Source organism: Hemicordylus capensis, chromosome 5, assembly GCF_027244095.1.
Source record: "Hemicordylus capensis ecotype Gifberg chromosome 5, rHemCap1.1.pri, whole genome shotgun sequence".
Classification (NCBI taxonomy): domain Eukaryota; kingdom Metazoa; phylum Chordata; class Lepidosauria; order Squamata; family Cordylidae; genus Hemicordylus; species Hemicordylus capensis.
The window spans coordinates 222144467-222159075 of NC_069661.1; positions in this window are offsets into that span (position 1 = coordinate 222144467).

Genomic DNA, 14609 nt, shown 5'->3' on the forward strand with positions numbered 1-14609 from the left:
AAGTTGGCTATCTGAGATGACCAACTGGGATTGCTTTTTACATGATCATGTCCCCAACATTTCCACCGCCCACACGATCCATTTTTCAGGTTGCACACAGCTTTGGAATTGTGACTGGGAGCTCCTCCATTCTCCTCTCTTATGATCAGAGAGAACATTGGGGCTTAATCTCTCTGACTGTGAGAACCAGCTCAATTGGATCAGGACCAGTGTTCCCTCTAACAGGGATTCCCAGATGTTGTTGACTACAGCTCCCAGAATCCCCAAGCAAAAGCCATTGCAGCTGGGGTTCTGGGAGTTTTGGTCAACAACATCTGGGAATCCTTGTTAGAGGGAACACTGATCAGGACTGGCAATGTTGGATCAGGACTGACAGATTATTTGCTTGATGCATGGACCTATCCTTTCTGTACTAACTAGCAGGATTCCATTGATTCCCAGTTCCCCTCCCTCCACCCTCACCATACCATGGTCTCCAGTGCAGAAAAGGTGGGCCTTGCACATTGGAATCTATCTCCAGTGCCTTCCAATGACTGCCGACATTGTGACTTCAGGCCTTATAAATGCAGGTCATCAGAAGGCAAGCAAAAAGGAGAAGGAGACTGTTTCGCTTCAGATGTTTTAGCATCTAGCACACTCTTCTGCTCCCTTCCCCAGACATGGCAACCTTTGCCTAATTTGGTCTGACAATGAACTTTGAACGCTGTCAGGTGGTGACGTCTTTCAAGGTATCAACCATCACATTTACTTATTGTAACCAGTCAGCTCGTTCTCCATCCCACATGAGTTAAAGGAATGAAGCAGAATTCAGTCGTTTTCTGGAGAGGAAAAATAAACCTCCCCCCACCATGCTGCTTGGATGCTGAGATTTCAAACAGGATTATGGTTTCATACAATCACAAATCATTTAGCTGTGCTCTGGGATGCCTCTCATGCACACCTGCCGGCTATTGCTGCTGTTTGTCTGGCTATCTAGAAATCTGACTGTCGCGCAGCAAAACCCATGCTATTTATGACTGCAGCAGCCTCCGATATCTATAAATAGATATTAGAGCCATGCCATTTGCTCTACTTCCATTCAGCTCCCTCTGTTTACTTCTGCCAGTGTCACTATTTTTTCTTCAGCAAACACTTGGTGGGTATTGTTTGCTTCTGCTTATTGCATCAAAGTCTATTTTATCAACAGACGGGCAGCCTGTTTCTGGCTGGTTCTTGTGACTCTGGAGAAGGAACTCAAGTGTCCCACTGGAACGTCATCCACTAACACAAATTTGGGGATAAGCAGATTTACCCCATTGTGTTTATTTATAGTTATGGGGTTTACTCTGCCCTGCATCCCATTCATAGGGACATAGGGACAAAGGAAGCTGCCACACAATGAGTTAGACCATTGGTTTATCTAGCTCAGTATTGTCTTCACAGACAGGCAGCAGCTTCTCCAAGGTTGCAGGCAGGAATGTCTCTCAGCCCTATTTTGGAGAAGCCAGGGAGGGAACTTGAAACTTTCTGCTCTTCCCAGAGCGGCTCCATCCCCTGAGGAGAATATCTTACAGTGCTCACACTTATAGCCTCCCTTTCATATGCAACCAGGGTGGACCCTTCTTAGCTAAGGGGACAAGTCATGCTTGCTACCACAAGACCAGTTCTCCTCTCGCCTATTCCTCCTGCTATAGCTAGGGGCCAAATTGGACTGACCGCAAACATGGGATTGCCCTTCTCTGTGTATGTGTTTATATCCTGTTTTGAAACCAGGAACCTGCCGGGCACGGCAAGGCAGTGTTGCAGCACCCATACCTCCAAACTCAGGCTAACCTGCCCAGACTCCGCCTCCCTGCCTGGAGAGCAGAGAGCTTCAAATGGGTAGCCCTCTGGCCTGGAATCTAGCAGTCCTCCTCTGCTCCTTCAAGTCCCTCCTCTTTGCCTCTTGTGAGCACTGTTATTCAGGCTTGGGAAGCATGCGGTACTTGCTGTAGGAGAAATCAGTTCATCAGGGGACTCACATTTGGGTCATTCAGTTCTGGGGACTCTACTTCCAGGGACTCCCAGCTGGCCAGTTTATGTAGGGGAGAGTTTGAATCAACCCCTTTTTTAGAAGAGAAACCCAGTTTGATGGGAACAGAGCTCACAGATGAGATATGGAGACAATTGCTTACAGTCAAAAACAAGGAAACGCATGTTAATGGAATTGCTCCCAGGGACTTGGCAGGGACCCCGAGCTTATGTTTTAGGCTTGTGTGGGGGAAATTAGCTATTTTGAATGGAACAGGCCTACCTTCATAATAATTTGTTCAAAGCTTAGGTCGCGGAAAGAATTGAATAGAGAGGTTGAAGTTCAAAAATACAATTGGTTTATTGAAGGATTGGGGTACAGGAATAAAAGATGATTTTGATCAAGGCAATATAACTACTAAAATGTGTCACAAAGATGAACATGAAAACTTACAAAGAGGCAATTTAGCTTGCAGTTCAAATTAGATGAACTCCAGGCTGGCTAGAGAAAGAAGGCTATAGAGAGGCAGATTTTTGGATTTAGGAAAGAGCAGGGATAGGGAAAGCCCCAGAAGGGTGCAGGGATTGTTATACTATCTCACTCCTTATGGCACAGAAGCAACTGAGGGACCTCTTTCCTCTGGACCAGACTGGGAGTCGGGAGGCAGCAGGGAACCGAATACCATTTGGGAGTTAGGCAGCAAGGGTACATCCAAAGGGAGTCTGGTCTTCTTGTAGCAGCAAGGTGTGCTGGGCAGATCAGGACAGTGAGGAAGGCCGATCTGTAGGTTGAGAGCAGCAATGGCATGACAAGCAAGATACAGCCAGAAGTTATGGCCGGTGTCCAGTCAATCACCCACTCAAAGGGTGAGACCAAATGAAGCACACTGATTCATGAAACCAGGGCCAGTTATAGCTCAAAATGTGCCTTGAGGCAATTCCTCCGCCTTCCTGAGGCAAGGAATTCCTGTGGATCTCAAAAGAATCCATTGTCTTTGTTGGGTGTGCAGACTTAAGCACAATGACATGAAAAGGACAAGAACAACCTGTATGTAAGTGTATGAATGGAAATGCAAACACTTATCTGTCAGGTTGGAAGGACCCAGTAAACCAATCGGTATTTTTTAATGAGCGCATCTCTTGAGTTTCTATGGCCCATCAGACTCTTTTATTGGGGAGAGGAGTAATGTTCACAGTGCCTTTTCCACTTCCCTGCTGAGATGATTAGTTTCACTCATTTGAGGCAACCAAGAAGGGCAGGTAAAGGGGTCAATCTCTGGACAGAGAGACCTTGACGTTAACTCGGAAGCTAACACAGGTCTGCTTAGACATTCCCAACAGAGGGAAAGGTGAGAGACTAACCCCCTTTCAATTCACTTGATAGCTGGTGTACCTGGGGGAAATCATCCAACTGCCTGCTAAGTGACATAGGAACATAGGAAGCTGCCATATACCAAGTTAGACCATTGGTCCATCTAGCTCAGTATTGTCTAAACAGACTGGCAGCGGCTTCTCCAAGGTTGCAGGCAGGAATCTCTTTCAGCTCTATCTTGGAGATGCCAGGGAGGGAACTTGGAACCTAGATGCTTTTTCCAGAGCTGCTCCATCCCCTAAGGGGAATATCTTATAGTGCTCACATGTAGTCTCCCATTCATATGCAACTTTGGCACACCCTGCTTAGCGGGACAAGTCATGTTTGCTACCACAAGACCAGCTCTTCTCCCTATGACAAGCAGTGAACCCATGGTCCTATGAGGCTCTGAGCACGTTAAGAGTGAGAACTATAAGCCTGTAGTCCCAGACGTAAGCGGAGAGGCTTCTGAGAGCCTGCAGAATGACAATGCTGGCAACATACATGTAGAGCATTGTGTGCTGTGCTAGTTACCTCATGGTAGAAGATGAAGATGAAGGAACAGAAAGAACAAAGAAGAAGGTGGTGCCTCTGCTCTAAGTCTATTCTAATTGGTAGACCGACACTATTAAGTCTACCAATCAGAATAGACTTACAACAGAGATTGAAGAATACAGAGAGAAGAAGAGAGGAGTTCTATACTCTCTGCCTCTTAACTCCTAATGTCCCTAGTAGACAATAGGAATTATAGGGTTTTGAGAGTCAATGCCTATGGAGTCACATCTCCAACAGTTTAGGCTCCAACCTGATGTCAGTTTGAGGCTGGCTGGCTCCTCTGCCTCAGCTGCAACTCCCTCCTCAGTATCAGATTTCATGCTATAGCTCAGGACTCGGGCCATGGTAATTTTTTTTAAATAAAAACAGCAGCCATGGTAAGCCCAGTACCACTCAAGACTTTCACTTATATTTCCCCCCTGCATGTTGGGCCCAAGGAAAGTCACCCTTCTCAAGTTGTTGCTTTCCTTGGGATGGGCTCTGAGAGGGAAGGGGCCACAGCTAAGTGGCAGAGTACATGTTTTGCTTGCAGAAGTATCAGTTTCCGTGTCTGATATCTCCAGTTAAAAGAACTGGGAAAGACCACTACCTGAGTAGTGATTGCTGCTGGTCAGTGCAGATGACTCTGGGCTAGACTAGACTGACTCAGTGGAAGGCAGCTTCATAGATCTTTTAATCTAGTGCTGCCTGCTGATTTCGGCATATGGCATAATTTCTGAAACTTGACCTTGGAGGATTCCTTGCCTCCAGTAATGTAGAGGATTGCAGCGTCTAGTCTTGTTCAGCCTTACAATTTTACAGTGCTCCATTCTGCAGACAAAGGGAGCAACCTCAGTATGGGCAATCAATATTTAGAACAGGTCTAGGAACATAGGAAACTGCCATATACAGTACTGAGTCAGACCATTGGTCTATCTAGCTCAGTATTGTCTTCACAGACTGGCAGCGGCTTCTCCAAGGTTGCAGGCAGGAATCTCTCTCAGCCCTATCTTGGAGAAGCCAGGGAGGGAACCTGAAACCTTCTGCTCTTCCCAGAGTGGCTTCATCCCCTGAGGGAAATATCTTACTGTGCTCACACATCAAGTCTCCCATATGCAACCAGGGCAGACCCAGCTTAGCTATGGGGACAAGTCATGCTTGCTACCACAAGACCAGCTCTCCTCTCCAGGGTAGGCAACCTTGGCTCTCCAGCTGCTGTTGAACTACAACTCCCATCATCCCTGGCTACAATTTTGGTAGCTGGAGGGCCAAGGTTGCCTATCCCTGATTTAAAATCTGGTGAGTATGCTCATTAGGCTAGAACATAAAATGATCTCCATTTAGTTATTTCACAAAATGATGCAGTAGCCAGTTTTTCACAATGCAGAGAAGAAAAGGCCTCTAGGTAAGAATGGTGAGAATGATCTGAAAATCTCAAAAGATGCAGAGGACAGAATGAGAAATTAAAACTATACCTAGTGCTCAACTGTGAAGATGTGTGTGTGTGGGGGGGGGGAGTGTGATTGATCCCTGACATATGTCTTTTGGGGGACACTGTTCCTATCTGTCATTCCGCTTCCTGCTGCCATTTCAACATGATTAGGAGGGACATGATAGCATGACACCACATATCCAACCAGATTTGACTATGTGACAATGTCACTGAAGGCCAATGCAGACAGTTCGGAGTGAGGGTAATTTATTTATTATTATTTAGTCATCATATTTTCATACTGCCTGATATGTACTTCTCTAGGCAGTGCACAAAATTTAAAACACTATATGAGTAAAAACAGATTAAAATTCCATAAAACACTACCAGTGCTTTCTGTATGCTTTCTGTATGATGTAGCCCTCACTCTGAATTGTGGGTGGGGGTGAGGGGGTGAGGAATGCAGCTGCTACCTGAATGAGAGGTATGGGAGGGAGGGGAGGAAAGCTGCCATCACTCTCTCTCCTGCAGCACTTGCAAATGCTTTAGCCACTATCCTTTGAGCCCCCCCCCGCCCCCACCAATGAAAAGGGTGGTATTTTTCACAGTGGATAAATATCTTTGTGAAAAGTCTCACACTCCTATTTTGTCACAGCCCTCCTTGAAACGTGTATCATAAATACAGTATTGCACTGAAGTATTATTAATTGATGCAGATTATGAACATCATGCCCTTTAATGCAAACAGAGATAAAGCAGGTTCCATTTGCCAGACTATTCCACACTAATTCTCTGCTGCTGCTCTTGTTTAATATCAATTGGCATCAAATGGAATAAAGCATGAATGTCAATTGATAATTACCAATTAGCAGCTTCAATCAGCACTTACTGTCAGTTACTGCACAGGGTGCTAGGTGGTTTTTTTCAACCAAGCATGCTATGTAATTTGAGGCTATTGGAGTGTATCTACATCTACAAACCAACGCTACTTCTTTAAATCATTTTACGCACAAATCGATGTCCCATCATACTGTTGAAGAACTACAAGTTATTACTACTTGTGTTAATTAAACTACTGCATGCAAAAGGTTAGACTTACTTGGTACTTTCTCTCCTCACCAACAAATAAGCATAAGAATGTGAGCTCCAAAATAGATGTTATACAGCAGATGTGCAACACTCCCAACTTTTTAAAAAATAAGTCAGTCACTAGGAGGCCATGGAGCACATATTGTGCACCACAGGCACTAATGTGTCTTCCAAATGCAAACTGTAATAGAGCACATTTGCAAAAATGCCACAATCACTCCAGGGACTTGCACAATTGCACGGGTGTTGGAAATTATGGTTGTGTGATTGTGCAATTCTCTTGCACTATTTCAGCATTTGTACAAGGGTGCTCTGGTGCAATTTGCATTTGGAAGATGCAGCCACACCCTCAGTGCACAAAAAACCTGCAGAATGCTATGTGGCATGTGAGCTGCTGAATTTAGGTGGAGGAAGGCAGGACGAGGAGCTATTTAACTTAATCCCTCCTCCTGAAACTGTTTTTCAGATTGCAAGCACACACCTCCAAACTGGTTTTCCACCCATGTGAGAAAGAAAAATACAGGTCCATCTATTTCCCCCTTGGGTGAAAAAGCAGTTTGGGGAGTGCAATTCTGAGAGGAGGAACAGTCAGAGGGGGGAAATTAAGCAGCCCGCCCTCCCCCTGCTGTTTCTCCCAGGACTGTTTTTCTTTCTTTTCTTTTCTTTTAATGTTGGGAGATTGCTACATGTGTTTGACATGTACCATCTAGGGATGCTTGCTTCTTCCCTCCCTACCGAACTCTCTCCTCCAACTGCTGGTTTTCCAGGGACAGCCAAAGCAAAGGGAAGTACCCTCTGACCAATACCATCAGCCAGCAGGCTAAAGACCACTGGGAGGTTGCACCCTCTGACTCCCAGGAAGAACACAGTGGTAAGGGGATGACCAGCCTGCTAACTGAGCAAAGAACTCTTTAAAGCGTTGATTCTCCTATATTTAGTAGTGGGGGAGCAACTGGCCCTATCTAACCAAAGCACAGCATTTCTCCAGCGGATGTTGCTGGTTTCTACCTTGTGTTTCCTTTTAGATTATGAGTCCTGTGGGGACAGAGGACCATCCTATTTCTTTATTTTTCTATCTAAACCACTTTGAGGACTTCTGTTGAAAAGCAGTATATAAAATATTAGTTGTAGCAGCAGCAGTACTAGCCTGACCCATCCAAGAGCCCCTTCAGGGAGTCTCCTTCCTTCCTGCCAGCAAAGAATAGTCTGATTCAATTGCCAGTTACCCGAGGCAAATGGAGCACCTTCTCACCTTTGCCATCAGTATAGGGTTATCAATCAGTGGGCTCAAGACTGCTAAGCTGTGCCTGTGTCTGTTTGTGAAGGTTTTTTGGTTGGTTGGTTGTTTTTAAGTATTATGACTGCTTATCCACTGCAAGCATCCTTGAGGAACATTCGGTTGAAGTGTGGGGCGTAAATCCTTTAAATAAATAAGAAATATAACCTTTTCTAGAGACCCGGATTTATAAAGTGAAACAAAGCTCGGTATATGGGATCACATTTGCTCATATTCATCATCCTTGCCTCTCCCATTTCTCTCTTTTGTGTTGCTCTTCTCTCTTCCTTCTTTCACAGCCTTTGCTAACTCCCCCACTGCTGCAATTCAGATGAGGCAGGAGTCTGTCTCTTTGTTTATGAAAATCTGTAAGACACTGTGAATAGAATTGCCAGGTTTCCCCCTGGAGGATCATGAGACTCGCTCAATTTTTTGCCTGGGTTTTTTTGCCACAGTTCTGTCATCTGCCTCCTCGCCATCCTACTAGAATGAGCAGGCATCCAGGCAAGAGAGGTCATGCTGCCTCACCCCATATTCAGCAACAGATTTAAACATAAAGGGGGAGAATCTCCCTCCTGCAACCTGGCTACCCTAATCAGATATATATGGATGATGCTGTACACTTGAAGATGAATTACCCCTGAAGAAGGTAAACACAGGGACTGTGTTTTGTCTATCCAAGCAGCATTGATCACCACTAGATATACGCTCATATGGGCCAATGTAATTTATGAACTAGGTCAGGGGTTCTCACCCCCTTTTTAATGTGCACTAATTCTTTTGCAAACCTTCAGCTCGGGTACCACATAGAGATTGTGGCCGCATTCGCACATAACGCAGAATCGGAGTTGCAGGGGCCAGAGTTTTCTCTACCGTTATGTCCAAATGCATGCAACTCTGGTCTCGCTCATCCAGCGACCAGGCCTGGCCCCCCTGACCTTACAGGACAGTTTTCAATCTTCTTGGGAAAGGGTTGTGTGGTCTAAACTGCCACTCCTGGGCTTTTCTCCTCCTTTCCTCCTTGCTATGGGCCATGATCAGGCAAAAACAGCCATCAAACAGAGGATAATGGACATTGAGCGCCAGGCTGGCCTAGGTAGGGTTCCAACATTCCTATCCCTGGAAAGTCTCAGATACTCTGCCTCCCCCACCGTGTATCTGTCACAGGTAAAAACCCCAAGCCACAGAAGGACGTTTACCCTCGTCCCCTATCATGCCCTCCCCTCTGCTATAGTGGAAGGCAAATACAGAAAGATTCCAATGGCAGAAAGACTTTGCCCCCGTGACACTGTAATCAGAAGACACTGTAGGCAGAAAGCTTTTCTGCCCCTTTTACAGAAATGTTTGGGCCAAGCTTATTTCTCTGCTACTTTGCAAGTACCCTGGCCGCCCAAACCATGTCAATACCCTGTTCCTGCTTTCAGATGAAGTCCTGGCCTCCACATTTAACATCACCAAATTCTGCATGGCAGCGTGTAAGATCCACCAGACCATGACGACCAGGCCTTCTCCTTACATCAGCTCTGCATAGTTTTGAACTGCCACTATTTACTAGCGTTCCTACCCTATACACTCTGTTTTAGTCACTACTTTTTCATTATGTACTTTAGAATTTTAATAATTTCATAGTCCCCCCTCCCCCCCCCCGGTAATAATTTTAAAATATCATTTAATATAATAGATGTTTATATTAGAGTAATAATTTTAAAATAACATAGTTTTATGGTTCCATATTTAGTGACTTATATTTATTTTATAATATCAAATCAGAGCTTAAGTAGTAGTTTATAGTTTTATAGTCTTATTTACAACTTTAGAGTAACATTTTTAGTAATTATAGCCTACAATTATTATTAATAGTTTCTAGTAATTTTATAGAATTTCTATAGTACTTATCTTGCAGTAACTATGGTTTATAGTAATCTTAATGTAACATGACTTCATAATTTCTCCTATGACCATACCGCTTTATAATTGCTTTTAATCATGCTTTACTGTATTATCTTATGCTGGTCTTGGACCATAATAGAGATGATTGATTGATTGATCATCCAGGAACCTGAGGTTGCACTCCACAGACACCAATTTGAACCCTCAGTTTGTAGCGAGTTTCACTGCTCATAACTGGGGTTCCCAGCCAGGAGCATGTCATCTGAATGCAGTACTCAATGCTGCATTCAGTGACTCTGGAACTGAGGAGGGAAGCTCCTCCCTCTCTCTGGCGTGATTGGCTGTGTGGGCTGTCATTCAAGCAAGAAGGAAGCTTTTACAGCCAGTTCCCTCTACTCTCTGCAGTCTCCCTGACTGGAGAGAGGGTACTCTTCATTTCATCCAAATGCAGACAGGAAAGCAGGGTGGGGGTGGGGAGTGAAACTGCTGATCCATTGGACCCGCAGTTCCACTGCGAATGTGGCCTGTGTGTGCATGTATGTGCACACAGACACAAAAATTATGTTACTGTTATGAGATATGTTACTTCAGTTACTGGCTTACATCCAGTTTAATGGGAATACTCATGAGTAACTTAGTCTAGAATGTAAGCAAGTGACTGGAATAGCCCATCTCATGACTGTAACATTGAAAAGGGTGTGTGCGCGTGCAAATTTGTGCATTAAAAAACAATTATGTGTTACATTTAGGGAGAATGGCTACTACGGTCACTGGCTCACAGCCACACTAAGTTAGTGATAAGGAGCCTTATTGAAATTAATGCAAGAAGTAAACCTATCCCATTAATTTTACTAAGTACTAGTTTTCTAAAGCCTGTCAGTCAGGCTGGGGGTTGGGTACACTGAACTTCAGCATGTCCTCTGCTCAGTCAGGAGCAGAGGGGGAGGATCTTCATCCTCCTCCATCCCCTTCTGCAACAGACACATTGCTGAGGACACATCAGCTTCAAGCCTGCAATCCCCAGAAGGAAAACAGATAGCACAGCTGCAGCACGGGGAAGCAGGAGGGCTCTGGGTACCCCCTGGAAGCCCCTCAGGTACCCCCTAGTGGTGCTAGTATCTCTTGTCAGGAACCCTTGAACTAGGTGATCACATTTGGCATCACTGGCTTATATACCATGCACGAGATGCCTATCTAAGTGACTTTAAGCCCCACCAGCATGGCTTGCAGGAGGCTCCGTGCTTACTAAGGGGTCTGTCTTCACACTCCTACTGCTACTCCCGTTGAGAATGATGAAGGGCTAGCAGTGCAAGTGTGAGGACACATTCCTTAGTTGGCAGGCATGGAGCCTTCGCCCTTTCATAAGCCTTGCCAGCAGAGTTTAAAATGCCACCGAATCAGCAAGAATGTCTGTCACTTAGGCAGCTCGCTTTATGGCATGTAAGCCAGTAACAGTTTCTATGACTGTGAAGGTTTTTGCCAGCCAAGTGACAGCTTGTATGTAGAGAAAAAGAAGTATTGTTTGCAAAAAAATTTTCAGCCAATCTTAACCCTGACTTGTCTCAGCTCCACTCTGACAAAAGAGGCTTATAATAGACTTTCAGTTTCCATAAATGCAACCAGGAGGGAGATTCTAAAGGCTAGGTCCTTAGGCTCTAGTTGCCTCAAATAAATAGTTTTAGGAGCATGTGGGAAAGATACCTGCATACACAGGTAACAAAATGGCCACCGCAAATAAGCAGCCACAGGTACCAGCAGGTACATGGCCAGATGATGTAACTGGGTGATCTGAACATACATAGCTGCCACCAAAACATCAAAAACATTCAACAGATATTTCAGGCTCCTTCCCAAGAAAAAACATTGGAAAATTTTCAAAGGAAGCTAAAGGAGTGACTGACATATGGCACAAAGGTGTTGTGCCAGACATGTTACAACCCAGTCACATTCTGTGTATGAATATTGCATGCCATGCAAGCTATACAAATGCAAAATGTGTGCAAATTACACAAGAGTAATCCCATTATTTGCAATGAGCTCACTCTTGGGTAACATCATTTACATACATAAGAACAGTCCTGCTGGATCAGGCCCAAGCAGGGCCGGCTCTTAGCAGTAAGCAGAAGATGTGCTGCACCAGCGCAGTCTGCAGGAGGGTGTTGAGCCAATGATACCTCCTTTTAAAAAAAAACTTTAATTCCAGCCACCGCATGGCCGAAGAGATGGCTGCGGGGGAGCATGTGTGTCCTACCCACTACACACACACACCCGCAGCGGCGGCTGATACAAGAGCAATGCTGTGGCCTGCTGTTTGGCCCAGCATCGCTTCCCAACTGCGAGGCATGCCTGTGCAGTTAAGTCTCTTAAGTCTGTGCAGTTAAGTCTCCAAGCAGCAGGCCATGGCGCTGCTCTGATATCTTCTGCTGTCACCGGTGCCAGCGGGGAGGCGGGATGTGTAGAAGGACACACACGCACCCCCGCAGCCATCCCCTTGGCCATGCAGCGGTTTGAATTGGTGGGAGGCAGCAAGAAGAAAATGGCACCAGCAGTGATGACAGAGGAGGCGGCGGTGGCCGACAGCCCCACGAGGGAGCCTGGCAGCTAGCGGGAGACAATGGCAGGGAGGGAGGGAGCCCAGTGGGGAGAGAAAGCGTTTCCAGTGGGGGAGGGAAATCTGCCTGTGGTGGGAGGAGGACGAAGACCTCTGGAATGGGCTCTCTCTCTTTTTCTCACCAAGACTGCTCCATTCTCATTCTCTCTCCCTTCCTCTCTCTCTCTCTCTCACTCACTCACTCACTCAAGCCAAGACTGCTCCATTATCTTAAATACCCAGGGCCTAAGCTGTGTAGGGCTTTATAGGTTATAACTAGCACCTTGTATTTTGCCCAGAAGCATACTAGTAGCCAAACAGCTCTTTAAGTATAGGAGTAATATAATTATAATTATATTATATACATATTCTGTACATAATTATATTATATACAATGTTATGTACATAATTAAGTAAAATCTTTGTGTATTAAATTTTTAATACACAGTAATTGTATTTATTTTGAATTTTTATTTTTTACTATAACTGGGCTGGGTGGGGGGACTCAACAGAATGTTGCATTGGTGCACCAGATCCACCAGAGCTGGCCCTGGGCCCAAGGCCAGAACTAGTCCAGCATCCTATTTCACACAGTGGTTGAACAGGTGCCTCTAAGAAGCCCACAGGCAAGAGGTGAGGGCATGCCCTCTCTCTTGTTGTTGCTCTCCTGCAGCTGATATTTAGAGATATCTTGCCTCAGAGGCTGGAGGTGACATATAGCCACCAGACTAGTAGCCATTGAAAGACCTGCTCTCCATGAATTTGTCTATGCCCCTTTTAAAGCCAATACGAACACAGTTTGCATTTGCACAGATTGCATACATAAAAAGTTACTGGGCTGAAATACCCTTGTGTGGTATGTAAGCCATGGCTTTGGCTTTCTTAAGGTTCTCAACCGCTTCCCCTATTCCACACACACCCCCAAGAGAGTTTCTATTATTATTATTATTATTATTATTATTATTAATAATTTATTTATTCAATTTCTATACTGCCTTTCCAAAAATGGCTCAGGGTGGTTTACACAGAGAAATAAAAAATAAGATGGATCCCTGTCCCCAAAGAGCTCACAATCTAAAAAGAAACACAAGATAGACACACCAGCAACAGTCACCGGAGGTACTGTGCTGGGGGTGAATAGGGCCAGTTACTCTCCCCCTGCTAAATAAAGAGAATCACCATGTTAAAAGGTGCCTCTTTGCCAAGTTAGCTCTTAATGGTTGTGTGTCAAACAAAAATTCAGCAGACATTTTTACAATATGCTTCAGAAATATGCTGTCCAAGCTTTGCCTGTTGAATTGCTGCTACACAGGCATATAGCTGTTAAGGGGAGAGAAGTCCTGTTAGGGAATTGGGGCGGGGGGAATTGACAGCCCTTCAACAATCCTCAATATTTCTGCTTTTCAGCATACCAGATACAGCCAATGCAAATTAACTGCAGCTTTGGCGAAATTAACAAGGTGTGCTGAAGCTCAGTAGGTGATGAATGATGTTTCTGCCTCTAGCAGAGCAGCTAATAACTACCAAAAAAGCACCTGAAGCCCTCTTCTCTAACGAAGGTAAAAAGAGCCCTTGAATAAGCCACACTTGCATTTTCTAGGGCAAACTATTCTTGAGCTACGGTATGACAAAAACACATACAGGAATTTTTCAAATATGTTTTTAAATTCAAATTCTTCGTTTCAGAGACCACTTCAACTTTCTTCAAACATGGCCAAGAATAAATAACTATTTTTCCAGACTATAATTAGGAACGGACCATATCTGAGTACTGACAAGAGAAGAAAATATTCACTCCCCCCCACCTGCCACCCTTATCTATCCATGGCGATGAGTATCACTGAAGTGGCTTCATGTTAATTAATGTGATAATTGGGACTTTTAAAATTAAGGTTTAAAATAAAGAGAACCTAGTTAAAACCTTAATTATACAACTGCCTCCTAATCAACATCCCTACGAAAGTCCAATTGTTCATACGAAGTCATTAGTAATCTAAAGCTCTCATTTATCACAGATAAAGTGCTAAATGACCTTCTTTAATTGCATTTGAAATTTATCAGTGTTCAGTAGGAACCATTTGGAATAGAGCTTCATGTGCAAAAAAATCAATGTAAACCCCAGCAAGTTAGAATTCCTACAAATGTCCATGATGATAATCATGATGATCAGCAAATGTCTACAGTTGAGGCATGTAGCCATGTGTGTCAGATACAAGAACCCAAAAGCTTGCTCATTACTCCATGATTTTTTCATTGGTCTTACTAATGTATACACCGCAGACCAGCACTTGGTAGGGTTGCAATGAAGACCTTGGAAACGATATTTAGATGCTGTGACATGTCTATACCTACAAAGATTAGAATCATTTGGACAATGGTTTTTCCTGTGACACTCTATGGATGCAAAAGCTGGACTCTGAAGAAGCAAGACAGAAAGAGTATAGAAGCTTTTGAACTT